This window comes from Rhinolophus sinicus, linkage group LG03, assembly GCF_036562045.2.
Source record: "Rhinolophus sinicus isolate RSC01 linkage group LG03, ASM3656204v1, whole genome shotgun sequence".
Taxonomy (NCBI): domain Eukaryota; kingdom Metazoa; phylum Chordata; class Mammalia; order Chiroptera; family Rhinolophidae; genus Rhinolophus; species Rhinolophus sinicus.
This window is the reverse complement of record NC_133753.1, coordinates 81,183,823-81,197,175: the sequence shown is the minus strand read 5'-3', so window position 1 is coordinate 81,197,175 and position 13,353 is coordinate 81,183,823. Positions and strand designations below refer to the sequence as shown.

Sequence of the window (13,353 nt, the reverse complement as noted above, 5' to 3'; positions counted from 1 at the left end):
ATGACTGGCCAAGGGTCCAGTCCTTGGGTAACTAAGCTCAGCCAACCAATTTTTTCACTTGAAAATCTGTAATTGGGATGCTGAAAGACAAAGTCAGTTAGATGTGGAAAGTGAGCGTCAAGTTTATGGAAACTAGGAGCTGAAGCCAGCTTGATGAGCCATGCATACCCAGACAGTATCTGAAACAGAGGAAGTCAGCCAGGAGAGAGGATGAGAGAGGGGAACGAGCCACTCACCGAGAGAATTTAGGTGACTCTTAGAGATAGAGGGCCACTTCCTTTCCCAGCCCTAGTTTCTAGCTCCAAAAGCCGGAGGCTTAATTCCTTACATTTGTGTTCTGTGAGACTGCATTTCTTTAAAATAAATCTCTCTCTTCCTGAACTAACCAGAGTGAGTTTCTTTTTCTTGAAATCAGAAGTTCTCCAATTTTGATTCGAAATGTCATAGGACAATGTATTAGTTTCCTAGGGCTGCCGTAACACATTATCACAAACTGAGTGGCTTAAAATAGCAGAAATGTATTCTCTCACAACTCTGGAAGCCAGAATTCTGAAATCAAGGTGTCAGCAGCATTTATTCCTTCTGGAGGCTCTGTGGGAGAATCCGTTCTGTGTTTCTTTTCTACCTTCTTGTAGCTGTCAAAAATTCTTGGTGTGCCTTGGCTTGTAGATGTGTTGCTCTGATCTCTGCCTTCGTCGTCATGTGGTCTCCCCATGTGTCTGTAATTCTTTGCATCTGTCTCTTGTAAGGATACTCATCACTGGACTTAGGGCCTACCCTAATCCAGGGTGATCTCATCTAGAAATATTTCCCTTAATTACATCTCCAAAGGCCTGTATTCTACATAAGATCACATTCTGAGGTTTTGGGTAGATGTATCTTTTGGGGAACACCATTCAACGCATTAGAAACAAGATATGAATGTGTTTATTGCTATGTTACTCAATTGGAGGACAATGCATGTGCTTAAACAAGCAACAAAGCAGGGGTTAGGGAAATAGGAAAGAGAGAGGAGAGAGACTTTTTTTGGGAAAGAATTTGATATTTTACAAAAATGAAGTCCTTGTGGAAAAAATTGTAATTTATGATTGTTTTTAATTTAAATTCCATATTGAAATAGAAATAAATCATACTTTCAGTGCCTGGGGTCTTTAAATATATTAATCAGTGTAATTAATGAATTATAAATGGTTCAATATAGCTGGAAAGTAGAATGTGGGAGAGTCTTTTTTTTGCTGTTGTTGGTTTTATTCTATTTTGTGTCATACAATTTAAAGGCCAGTAGTAACCTTCGCAGGAGCAACCACCATTTTGTTAATATCAGTGGGTTGGGGTTGAGGATCGAATGGAGTTTCGAAGATTGGATATCTTTTGCAAGAAGGTTGATTGGGAAGTGATAGAACGATTTTGGGGCCTCTGAGATGTGGTGTGTGACCTCAACATGTTAATTATAATCTGTTGTTTGTATTTCAATGCTTCAGTCGTGTCAGAACTTCTTACGGATGGTATCCACTGATGTTGTCTCTTAAGTTGTACAAACTGAAGTTGCTAACTAGACCCAGGTGCCTTCATTCCCTGGGTAAAACAGTGCCCTACCACCACATTTACCCAATAGGTGATATACAGGATGCTGAGCGTGCCATGCCAATGTCCTCTCCATCCTTTGTATAGGCTCTTTCCCCTGCCTGGATGTCCTTCCTTGATTACCTCCTTATCTTTCAAAGCTCAGCTGAAATATACCCCCATGAAGTTGCTGATTCTTTCGAACTCCCATAGCATCCTTAAATTATATATACCGCTTATCACTGTACTATGGAATTACTTAATTTTCTGCATCTCCCATTAAATCATTGAGATCGGGATCCCTGTCTTTCCTTATTCCAGTCCTCAGCTCTTCACCCAGTATTGGGCATATAATATAAGCTCAATAAGTGTTTATTGAATAAATGAGTTTGTAGTTAATACATCACTAAACACTATGTGTGTGTGAAGAGGGACACTGTTCGATGTCTAGCAAAGGAATCTAGCCGAGAGAGAGAAAGAGAGAAGGAAATGGGACAGACTCATTATCAGAATCCATTACCCACTTTTATTACTACTAGAACCCAGGTTTTGTACAGGTATCCACCCTCTTCCAAGCAGCCATGTGCCTTAGAGGAAACTTACCCTTCCCCAGCCCAGGGGTGGGTCTGATTGGTCTAAAGGTAATCACATTCTTGTTGTCAGTGATTGATTCAGGAATGGGCATGCCACCCAATTCTGGAAAATGAGACATGGAAACTGTTTTTAAAATTAAAAAAAAAAATTACAGTTGACTTTCAGTATTATATTTGTTTCAAGTGTTCAGAAGAGTAGTTAGACATTTATATAACTTATGAAGTGATCCACCTGATAAGCCTAGTACCCACCTGATACTGTACATAGTTATTACAATCATACTGACTATATTCCCTAAACTGTACTTTATATCCCCAAGACTATTTTGTAACTGCCAATTTGTATTTCTTAATCCCTCACCGTTTTCACCCGGACCTCCAAACCCTCTCCCATCTGTCAACCATCATTTTTTTCTCTGTATCTATGAGTTTCTGTTTTGTTTGTTCATTTATTTTTTTAGATTCCACATATAAGTTAAATCATATGGTATTTGTTTCTCTCTGTCTGACATTTCATTTAGCATAATATCCTTTTGGTCTATCCATGTTGTCACAAATGGTAAGATTCCATTTTTTTTTTTTTTATGGATGAGTAATTTATTTGTATATATGGACCATCTCTTCTTTATCCATTTGTCTTTTGATTGGAGCATTTAATCCATTTACATTTAAAGTAATTATTGATAGGTGTTTAGTTGTTGCCATTTTATTATTGTCTGATTGTTTTTGTATTTCTTTTCTGTTTCTTATTCTCTAGCTTTCTTCTCTTGTCTGTTGATGGCATTCTGTGGTGTTGTGTTTGGATTCCTTTCTCTTTAATTCTTGTATCTCTCTTGTAGATTTTTGATTTGTGGTTACAATATGCTTTATATATTCCAAGCTATATTTATAGCAGTCTGTTTTCAGTTAATGGTTGCTTATGTTTGAACACATTCTAAAATTACTACCATTTTTACTCAGCTCCTCCATGTTTATGTTTTTGTCATTATTTGTTACTTCTTGTGTGTGCCTGTATTTGTGTGTATCCCTTAATTTACTGTTGTAATTACACATGATCTTCCTACTTTTGCCTTTTAGCCTTTGTACTAGCTTTAGCGTTGGTTGATCCACTGCTTTTATTTTGTTTGCCTTTGTTAGTGAGAATATTTTTTCTTTGCAATATATTCTTATTCATATTTTTTATTTTTTTCTTCTTCTTCTTAAAGAAGTCCCTTTAACATTTCTTGTAATACTGGTTTGGTGGTGATGAATTCCTTCAGTTTTTTCTTGTCTGGGAAGTTCTTTATTTCTCCTTTGATTCTAAATGATAGCCCGACTGGGTAATCTTGGCTGTAGGTCCTTGCTTTTTATCACTTTGAATATTTTATGCCATTCCCTTCTAGCCTGCATAGTTACTGGTGAGAAATCAGCTGTCAATCTCATAGGAGCTCCCTTGTATGTAACCAACTGTTTTTCTCTTGCTGCTTTTAAGATTATCTCTTTGTCTTTAACCTTTGGCATTTTCATTAATATGTGTGTTGGTGTGGGCTTCCTTGGGTTCATCTTGCTTGGGATTCTCTGCACTTCCTGGGCTTGTATGTCTATTACCTTCACCAAGTTAGGGAAGTTTCCAGTTATTAAATTTTAAAATAGATTTTCAATCTCTTTCTGTCTCTCTTCTTCTGGTACCCCTATGATGTGAAAGTTGTTATGTTTGATGTCGCCCCAGAGGTCCCTTAAACTATCCTCATTTTTTTGGGGGGATTCTTTTTTCTTTTTTTCTGTTCCAATTGGATGTTTTCTACTACCTTATTTTCCAAATTGCTGATTTGATCTGTTTCATCTAATCTGCTGTTGATTCCCTGTAATGTATTCTTCATTTCAATTATTGTATTTTTTATTTCTGACACTTTTTTTTTTTATGGTTTCTGTCTCTTTTTTTTATGTTTCCTATCTATTTGTTGATGTTCTCAGTGAGGTCATCTATTCTTCCCATAAGTTCATTGAGCAACCTTATCACGAGTATTTTGCATCTTGTATGTTGTTCACCTTCATTTTGTTTAGTTCTTTTTCTGGAGTTTTGTCCTATTTTTTCATTTAGGATGTATTTCTTTGTCTCCTTATTTTGGCTGCCTCCCTGTGTTTGTTTCTATGTATTAGGTAGATCTGCTACATCTCCCAGTTTGGGCAGAGTGGCCTTTTGTAGTGTCTACTGGGTCCCAGTGACACAGTCTTCCTGTTCACCTGAACTGGGTACTCCAGGTTTGTCCCTTGTGTGGATTGTGTGTGCTCTCTCCTCTTGTAGTTGAATCTTCATTACTGTTGGCATGGCAGTGAGTGGGATTTACCCTCAGCCTGACTGTTTTTGAGGACTGGGTGTGACTTCAACAGACAAACTGTTGTGCAGGGGCTGACCTCATGGAGAGAGATTCACTTTAGTGGGGTTCTGGTGCTTGCCAAGTCCACCCTTTGGGTGTGTTGTTTGTGGCACTAATTGGGTGGTACTCTGGTGTGGTCTAAAGCCCATCACCAGGTATATTGGTTCTGGGGCCCTTTGGGAGGGATTTGCATGCAGGCCAAGGTCAGCCACTGCCTGTGTCTACCCTGAGGCCACCTGGTGGGAGCAGTCTTGATGTGGCTTCTTTATATCCTTAATTATAGGAGTTCTGTTCAGCTAGTATTCAAATGGCTCTCAAGGGTGATTGTTCTATAATAAAGTTGTAATTTTGATGTGGTCATGCGAGGAGGCAAGCACAGTGTTTACCTACTCTGCCATCTTGACTGGAAGTTTCAGCAGACTTCTGAGAAATGTTTCTTTGCTCCAAAGAAAGAGAACAAAAAGAGATGTTGTCTCTTCTTTCTCAAGGTGTTGTCATGTCTGGAGAGACACTTGGAAGTACCAAAGCCATCTTGCCATCAGCCTGAGAATGGAGCCAATGCCTGAGGATGGCAGACCAGAGAAATGGTAGAGCCTGGATGTGTAATGACATGGTTGGGCTACTGGAACTGCCTTACCTGACTCCCACCCCTTGAGGATTATAGTTATCATAATTAATGCATTTACTTATTGTGAAAGGCTGTTTGAATCCGTGTCTCTGACTTGAGCCAAAAGGATTCTAACTGAAACAACTTGCCATATAGTAAATATTTATTAAATATAAGTGGGTCTTAAAGCTATGGCCTTTGAAAAAAAGGAGCATGTTTCCTGTGACCCTGTTATACACTAAAATTTGGAAAATTGAGATATGGTATTCCTATGGTCATCTCCTTACAAGTCCAAGGTTACTTAATTTACTTGACTATGGTAGAGGCTAAATTTCTTTTCATGGAAGATTAAGAAAAATCTGGTCATTAACTATCCAAGGGAAAGTAAACAAAGTAAACAAAGTCAGGAAGCCTTGTTTCTATTGGATCACTGACCCAAGGGAAAAGTTGCTTTGGGGAGATGCATAAATAAAGTTTTAAAAATTGAAGTACAATTAATTTTAGTTAAGTGAAAAAATTTTAAAACGGGTGCCACTGGCACATGAATAAAGAAATAAAACAGAATAGAAAACAAAGAAGTAAAGCCAAATGCACATAGTGATTTTAGCATATGATAAATGTCTCATTTCAAATCAGTGGGGAAAATAGAAGTTTTATCAATAGTGTTTGTGCAACAGGGTAACTGAGTATAACAATAAATAAAGAAAGTTGGATCCAGACCTCACACCTTATCAAAGAAATTCCAGATGGGTCACAGATTTTAAATATAAAAATGTAAAGCCATGAAAATGTGAAAAGAAATATGAAAGATTTTCTTGTTTTATGAATTTATGACTGAAGGAAACCTTTTAAAATATGACAGAAATAACAGCACTCATAAAATAAGGGATTGAAAAATTCAACCCTGTTTTAAAAAATGTCTACATGCAGAAAAAAACATAACAGCATCAAAAGTCAATGGACAAATTGGGAAACATATTTGCAATTTATTGCTATACAATCATCAAGAAAAGAACAGAAATACCGTATGATTTTGATATGCCACTTCTGGGTATTTATCCGAAGAATATGAAAACACTAATTCAAAAAGAATTATGCACCTTTCTGTTCATTGTAGCATTATTTACAATAACCAAGGTATGTAAACAGCCTAAGTGTTCACTGACCTGGGATACTACTTGGCCATAAAAAGGGATGAAGTTTTGCCATTTGCAACAGCATGGATGGCCTTGAGAGTATTATGTATACTAAGTGAAGTAAGTCAGATGGGAAAGGACAAAAATCATATGATTTCACTCATCTGTGGAATGTAAAAAAAAGAAAGAAAGAAGCAAATGAATAAGTAAACAGAAGAAGAACAAACTCATAGATACAGACAACAGACTGGTGGTGACCAGAGGGAAGGGGGGTGGCGGAAGGGTGAAATGCGTAAAGGGTGTCAAATGTATGGTGACAGATGGAAAGTAGACTTGATGATGAGCACACTGTAGTGTATACAGACATCGAATTATAATGTATGTCTGAAATTTATATAATGTTATAAATCAATGTTACCTCTATTAAAAAAATAAATAAATAACAAGAAAGAAAAAGACCAAAAATGCAATAGAAAAAATGGGTAAACGATATTGTGTCAGGTGATATGGATTGGCAATTTGGCAGTATCTATCAAAATTACAAATATACATAATCTTTGATTCATCAATTCTATTTATAGGAATTATTGTAGTAACTTAATTAGTAGCAGTTCTATTAAACTACAGACGTACTCCTATATGTGGAATTCACTTATTGAACAAGATTAATCATTGCGGCATTGTTTGTAGTATCAGAAAACTGGAAATAATAGAAATGATCATCAATGGGAAAGTGGTTAGAAAAATGATGCTATGTTAATATAATGGATTACTACCCATTCCAAAAAAAGATGGTGGAGCTCTTTGTGTCCTGGTGTGGAATAATTTCTAATATATATTAAGTGACAAAAAGCAAGGTACAGAACAGAATAGTGAGTTACCATTTGTATAAATAAAAGATGGTAAGGGGATGCCTTATACAAATTCACTTGTATATTTCTGCACAGAAAAGGAGGAAGTCAGTGTCACTGATGCTTCTGGAAGGGGAACTGGGTGGTTGGATCATGTGGGTAGGAGGGAGACCTCTTCACTGTATATAATTGTATGTCTTTGACTTATGAAGGGATTACCTATTCCAACTCCAAAATAAATACATTACACTTCAAAATATTTTGAAAGAGAAATATAAAACCCCCAATGCTTTAAAAATAAAAACTGAAGGTGAGGAACTGTAAATCTGACTCAATAAATGCAACACGACCATATCCAGCATGTGTAGGGCCTAGCATCTCCACCATCTTCAGCTCTCCACCAACCTCAGAAAAGCTGGGGGCTCGATTTACCAGCCCTTAGCCCCCCACCCACCACTTCTCATTCTCCCTGCCCCAAGGTCAAACTGTCTGCCAGGGATTCGCCTCCATGCTTCTGTCTTCTCCACACTCAGGGCAGAGCACTAAGCTGAGGGCATTCTACGTTTCTCTGGTGGGCACAACTGATGGGTGCAATTGTCTGTTTGAAGGCTGGAGGAGTGGTTGAGACACTTAATTTTGGAAAATTAGACTAAGGCAGAAGAAGGTGAAGCAGGTCAAGGTAGGAGATTTTCACCTGTTGAATGTTGTAACAGGGCAGGTGAGAGGAAATATTAATAAATCATAGAAAAGAGGAGAACCACCTATTTGCCACACTTTGGCTGAATTTTTCTCTCCCCAGAGCTCTATAGTTGATGCTTTATTAACATCAGAGGGGATTTGATGACTTGTCATATTCAGTCCTGACTATTGAAATGAAAAGGATAGAAAATGAAAAGTACGGAAAATGAAAATCAATTGCATTCTTTAATTTTAGTCTTCCCATTCCTGGAGCATATTGAATACTACTCTGGGTTCTTTCATTGTTCAGGTTATTAATAACAAAGAGCCAAAGTATTTCACATTCCAAAAGAGTCTTTCATCTCAAAGGAGCCAGTGTAATTCACTAATTCAGTTACCTGAACTACATTTGGTAATTATTTGAGGATCACTTCACCCAGGGGTGAATTTCAACGAGTTGTGTGACACAGCCAACAGTCACTTCATTTTCGAGACAGTGCGAAAGAAAAATGAATAGCTAATGGGGATGTCCTCCTAAAGGATTTGCCCAATGAAAACTTCAGGGAGATGGATGCCGAAAGAATGTAATTAACTGCCCAAAATTAATACCTCCAACCTTACTCAAGGTTTCCTGACCTCTTTACTAGAATCAGGGTGGAGACGTGTCTTATCTCAGAGTGGGGCTCCCTGGCGCCGAGAGACCTGTGAACAACAGTCATTCCATTGCTGTATTTTTGACTGATTATAAATAATATTCTATTTTTAATTTGTTTCCCTGTTAGAATATAGAAATACAATTAATTTTTCTATTGTTACAATTGATTTTTGTATATTGATCTTATATCTGCAAACTTGCTGAACTTACTTATAGGTTCAAGAAATGTTTTTGTTTTTTTAAAAGATTCCTTGGGATTTCTGGGCAAGCCATAATGGGATCTGCAAATTAGGAGCAGTTTTAGTTCTTACTTTCTTATCTGTATGGCCTTTACTTCCTTTTCTTGCCTTATTGAGCTAGCTAGATCACAGTTTAATGACAGTTGTAAGAGCAGACATTCTTGCAGACGTCTTTACCTTGTACCTGATCTTAGGGAAAAAGCATTCAGTCTTTTACAATTAAACATAATGTTAACTGTAGGCTTTTGTAGATGTTCTTTATCAAATTGAGGAAGTTTCCTGCTATTCATACTTTTTTGAGAGGTGTTTTATTTTTATTTATTTTATTTTATTTTATATTTTATCATTGGAGGTTTATTTTTTAAAAAATCATGAATTGTTGAATTTTATCAAATGCTTTTTCCACATCAATTGATATAATCATGTGAGTTTTTCTCTTTAGTTTATTAATTTGGTGGGTTACATGGATTGATTTTTAAATATTGAATGAGCTTTGCATCCTGTGAACAGCAGTCCTTCCAGTACTATCACATTTTAAAGTTCATTTATAAGGAATAGTGTCTCAGTTATTTGACCCTATTTATTGGGGTGGTGGGGGGGGGCAGGGGATAAGGGAATAAGAAGCTAGACCTCTTCCAGCCAAGGGCACATGGCTTGATTCATGTGCCCTTGGCTGGGAGAGAATCAATAAGACTTCTTTCTCTCTTCCATCTTCTCTCCATTATTATTATTACCCAGGAGTCAGGAAACTGCTCCCAGCATGACAGTGGCCCAATACCCATGAGACTGGTCATCAGACAGTGTGACATGGAATCTTGGCCACTGCAAAAGGTAGTGTTTGTGGGAGCATGCTCATCAGTCACCACTGACCCAGAAAGAATGACCTCCGCTCCCCTCTGCCTGCTGGATAGCACATGAGTACATTTTAATGCCAGACAATCAAATACATCTAAACCCCTAGCAGAAAAGGAGTCAGAAAAATATGGTCTTTAGTCTTCAAGCTCCTGTGATCCATAGAAAGACGTGAAAATAGATGCTGAGGGCTAAGAGACAATATTTAGCACTCCCATCTGCCTCACTGAGGCTAATATGAATTAGGACCTTCCATCTACTCTACATAATTGCTCTCTAAATTCTTCCTCTTAATTTTTAATATCATCTTTCCTCTTTTATTTCTCCCATCATTATTCAAAAACCTACTCAGATGGATATATTTGCAGAGGTCCAGTTGGGGTGGGAGAGAAGAGTGGAAAAAGAAAGAGGTAACTGCAATGCAAACAGAATATATTCTATTTTAACGAGCTATTTGAATGAACTGTGTTTGTGTTGAGATGTTTAAAAACAGTGAGAAAGGTAGGCAGACAGAGCCTGACTATATTTTGGCATCTGGGAATGGTCAGAAAGGGCACATATATAGGTTGGATTTGGGGTGCAAGAGTGAGCAAGGGTTAAAGACAAGGGCTCATGAGGGATCTGGGGCTCAGCAAAGGCACATGACCCTGACAAAGTGAGAGAAACAGACAGGCAGCGATCATGCTCAGAGACACAGAGCCAAGGAGTTGAGCAGAACAAGCTGCTGCAGCTTGATTGGCAAGTCAAGTTGAAAGCCCAGTTGGTTGGGAAAGAGAATTTGGAGTCAGGATCTGTTCCAGGGGCTCTGAAAACTGTGGGCACCAGTCCTCATCCCCCAGCTGTTTCTTTTCTTTTCTATTTTGTTTATTTTTATTTTTATTTTTTCCCCTCTTCCCTCCCGACTGCGGTTTGAGCCGTTGTTCTCAGACTAGTTGTGAGGTACGCAGCCCATGTTGGTATTATGAGCACTGCGTGTTACCCGGCTGTGCCAGTCGGTCGCCCCTCAGCTGTTTCTTATCTGAGGTGGCAGAGTGCACAGGGGAGCCTTTTATAATCAAAGGGCCCTGGGTATATAATTTTTGGGGGTCTGAAGCTATTCTTGTGGATGGGTGAAAGGTTCAGCCAGACAAAGGCTGATTTCCAAGGTCCCAAGATCTTTGGGGTTTAGCTCTTTCCCCAGGGCCCAGGTGAGATGTTCTGCTAAGGGATACCTTGATTAGAAGTCAAAGTTGTGTGTTGTGTGAGAGGCCCAGGACTGACTCTCTCTCTCTCTCTCTCTTTCTCTCTGTCTCTCTCTGTCTCTCTCAATTTCAGGTGGGAACTTTTTGTCGTGTGGAAGGTTACTGACCCCTTGGGTAAGCAAGTACACGGAGTCTGATGGGTCAGAAAGTCCAGGTCTGTGGGAGGTGACGAGAGCCACTGAATGAAGATACCTTCCTAAAGAACATGGTTCCCCAGATTCCTTCTCTCTATTTAACACTTCAGAGAGCAGCTGCACACAGCTCTCAGGCTCATTAGTTATTCTTCAGGGGGTTTTGAGCACAGCGTGATGGCAGCGGAGGTGACTAATTTTATTACTGAATGGATCAGGCTGCTTTGCACTGTTCAGTGGCCCCAGACTAGTTCCTTCAGTTGGTCTACAAGTGCGGGGTATTGTTCTCAAGAAGGATCCAACTGGCGTCACTAGATCCACTGACAATGTTGGAAAAAAATAATCTCAGGAGCAGTGGTATGCCCCAAGGTCTTCACATATGAAGGACTAAACTTTTTCTGTGCCAGTATTTTCAAATTATTTTAGCCTTTAAATTGTCTTTTCCCTTCAAATGAAATCTTACTTGGAAGCTCAATATAAAAATCAAATAGAAGAGTAACCATTCTGATTGAATATTGGTGGACTTCAGATAGCCATGTGTTCACTCCTTTACGTCTTTGAACTATCTTCAAAAATTTTCTAGGGTTTCAATAAACAGAATTTAAAAACCACTGTATTATGTGTTTTTTAAAGGTGGTTAGTACTTTTACCCAATTTTAAAGAGGAAGAAACTGAGGCAGAGAGGGGCTAAAAAACTTACTTTGCCAAGACCATGCCATGAGTTTGTATCAGTCAGGAACTGTATTTGGCAGATTGAAAATTGGTTGTAAGTAAGACAGGGCTTTATTTTCCTCTCATAAGCCATCCAGAGGTGGGCAGTGTAGAGCTGGTGTGGTGGTGCCACGAGGTTTTAGGGACCCAAGCTCTTTGAAGCTCACTATTCCACAGTCCCTCGGACGGATCCTCACCCCATGTTTGTAGTCTGGTTGCTGGAGCTCTAGCCATTTGATCAGCTTCTGGAAGATATAGAAGATGGACAGAAGAGGCCCAGGAGCTGAGCCATCCCTTTAAAGCGGGCTTTCTGGAAAGACTCAATGTCCTTTACTTACATTTCACATAAGTCATAAAAACAAAACAAAACAAAAAAGAAAAAACCAAAGCTGGGAATGCTGTCACTGCCAGCAATATGGGAGCTCTGCCAGTAAGGAAGGAGAGAATCAATACTGGGTGGGTAACTACTGGTCTGCCACAAGTAAAATGCCCATACCTCTAAGGGAGCACCCGTTACAAATAATCTGCTTGTTCTCCTCATTAACCCACAAAGTCAATATTTTAGCACCTAAATGTATGGTTTTCCTATTCAGAAGTGGCTCAGATATCCTTTGTCAAATTAATGTTTCCTGAATTTTACTTTAGAAAAGGAAGTGTTCATATAATAACCTAATGTGCTCCACTTGCTTGACTCACATAATTATAAAAAAGACTGTACGTGTTTTGGCTTCTTTTCAGATGGCAGGTGGGAAGGTCTAGGTGAACAATACACGGGGTTTGTGACCAATGGTGGGACTCAGGTTATCCTTCAGTGTACACTAATGCCCTCCCTTTGACCCTTTACCACACGAAGGTCTGTCCTAGTTTCTCATGGAGGCCTTACCATGCCCCACGTGCTTTCCTGTCCACCTGATATGGGTGACGGGGGCACTGTTGGTTCATGGTCAGCCATCAATGCCTGTGAAGGATGAATATTGAACATGGACCAAAAAGATCTGGACTCAGCTTTGCCCCCTACTGGGGGCATAGCTATGACCCTTAGACAAGCCATTTCCTTTCTCCCATCCCCAGTACGCTCCTCAGTGAAAAGAGGGGGTTGGACTAGATGAGCTGTGTGGACAAGTCAAACATTTGATATTGTGAAATTGTATCTCCTGCTCCCGTCATCCTCCCTTTGACCTCAGTTGGATTGGAATGTGATGTACAAATGCTGCCAGTCATGGGGCAAAGACTCTCAAAAGTCATCTGTCCCTTTTCTTCTGCCGGGAAAAATTATAATCAAAACTAGCTTCTTTAAGTTTCACTGAAGATTTGTTTTTCAGATCTAGAAGGTTTTCATAACGAAGGTCTTTAATGAAAACGCCTCTGGTTGCAATTTAATGCCCATTTGCTGTTGCCCTGTTGATTGTATGACTCTTGTCCGGTTTTTCAGACAAAATCAAAATGCAATAGTTTTCCAAAAGAAGATATGGGATCCAGATTGCTCATCGTCTATTCATGAGTTCACTTATTACTTCATTCAGTCAATCGAAAAACCTGGGTGCCTGCTCTGCGTAAGTCACTGCAAGTGGAAAAAATGGGTTCGTACACTGAGCTGGTCTATATTACAGATAAAAGTGCCACTCTGTGCCAGGCCCTGTCCCATGGGCATCACATTCTTATTTAATCTTCACAACAACCATATGATGCAGGCATTTGTCACGGAATTCTATTGCTTTTGGCAGCCCCCTATTTTGTCT

At 39.0% G+C, this 13,353-nt stretch overlaps 1 long non-coding RNA gene across 2 annotated transcripts in view; it reads left to right on the top strand.

Annotated features, from left to right (window-relative positions):
* LOC141570375 (uncharacterized) overlaps positions 1-11,477 on the top strand; it is a 114,748-nt gene extending 103,271 nt beyond the window's left edge. Inside the window, exons 2-3 of one of the 2 annotated variants that reach the window (XR_012494379.1) lie at positions 5,002-5,100; positions 10,846-11,477. This is a non-coding gene — a long non-coding RNA (uncharacterized LOC141570375). The remainder of the gene's footprint in view (positions 1-5,001; positions 5,101-10,845) is intronic. The other variant, XR_012494378.1, reaches the window with a different exon arrangement.
* The last annotated feature ends 1,876 nt before the right edge of the window (positions 11,478-13,353 follow it).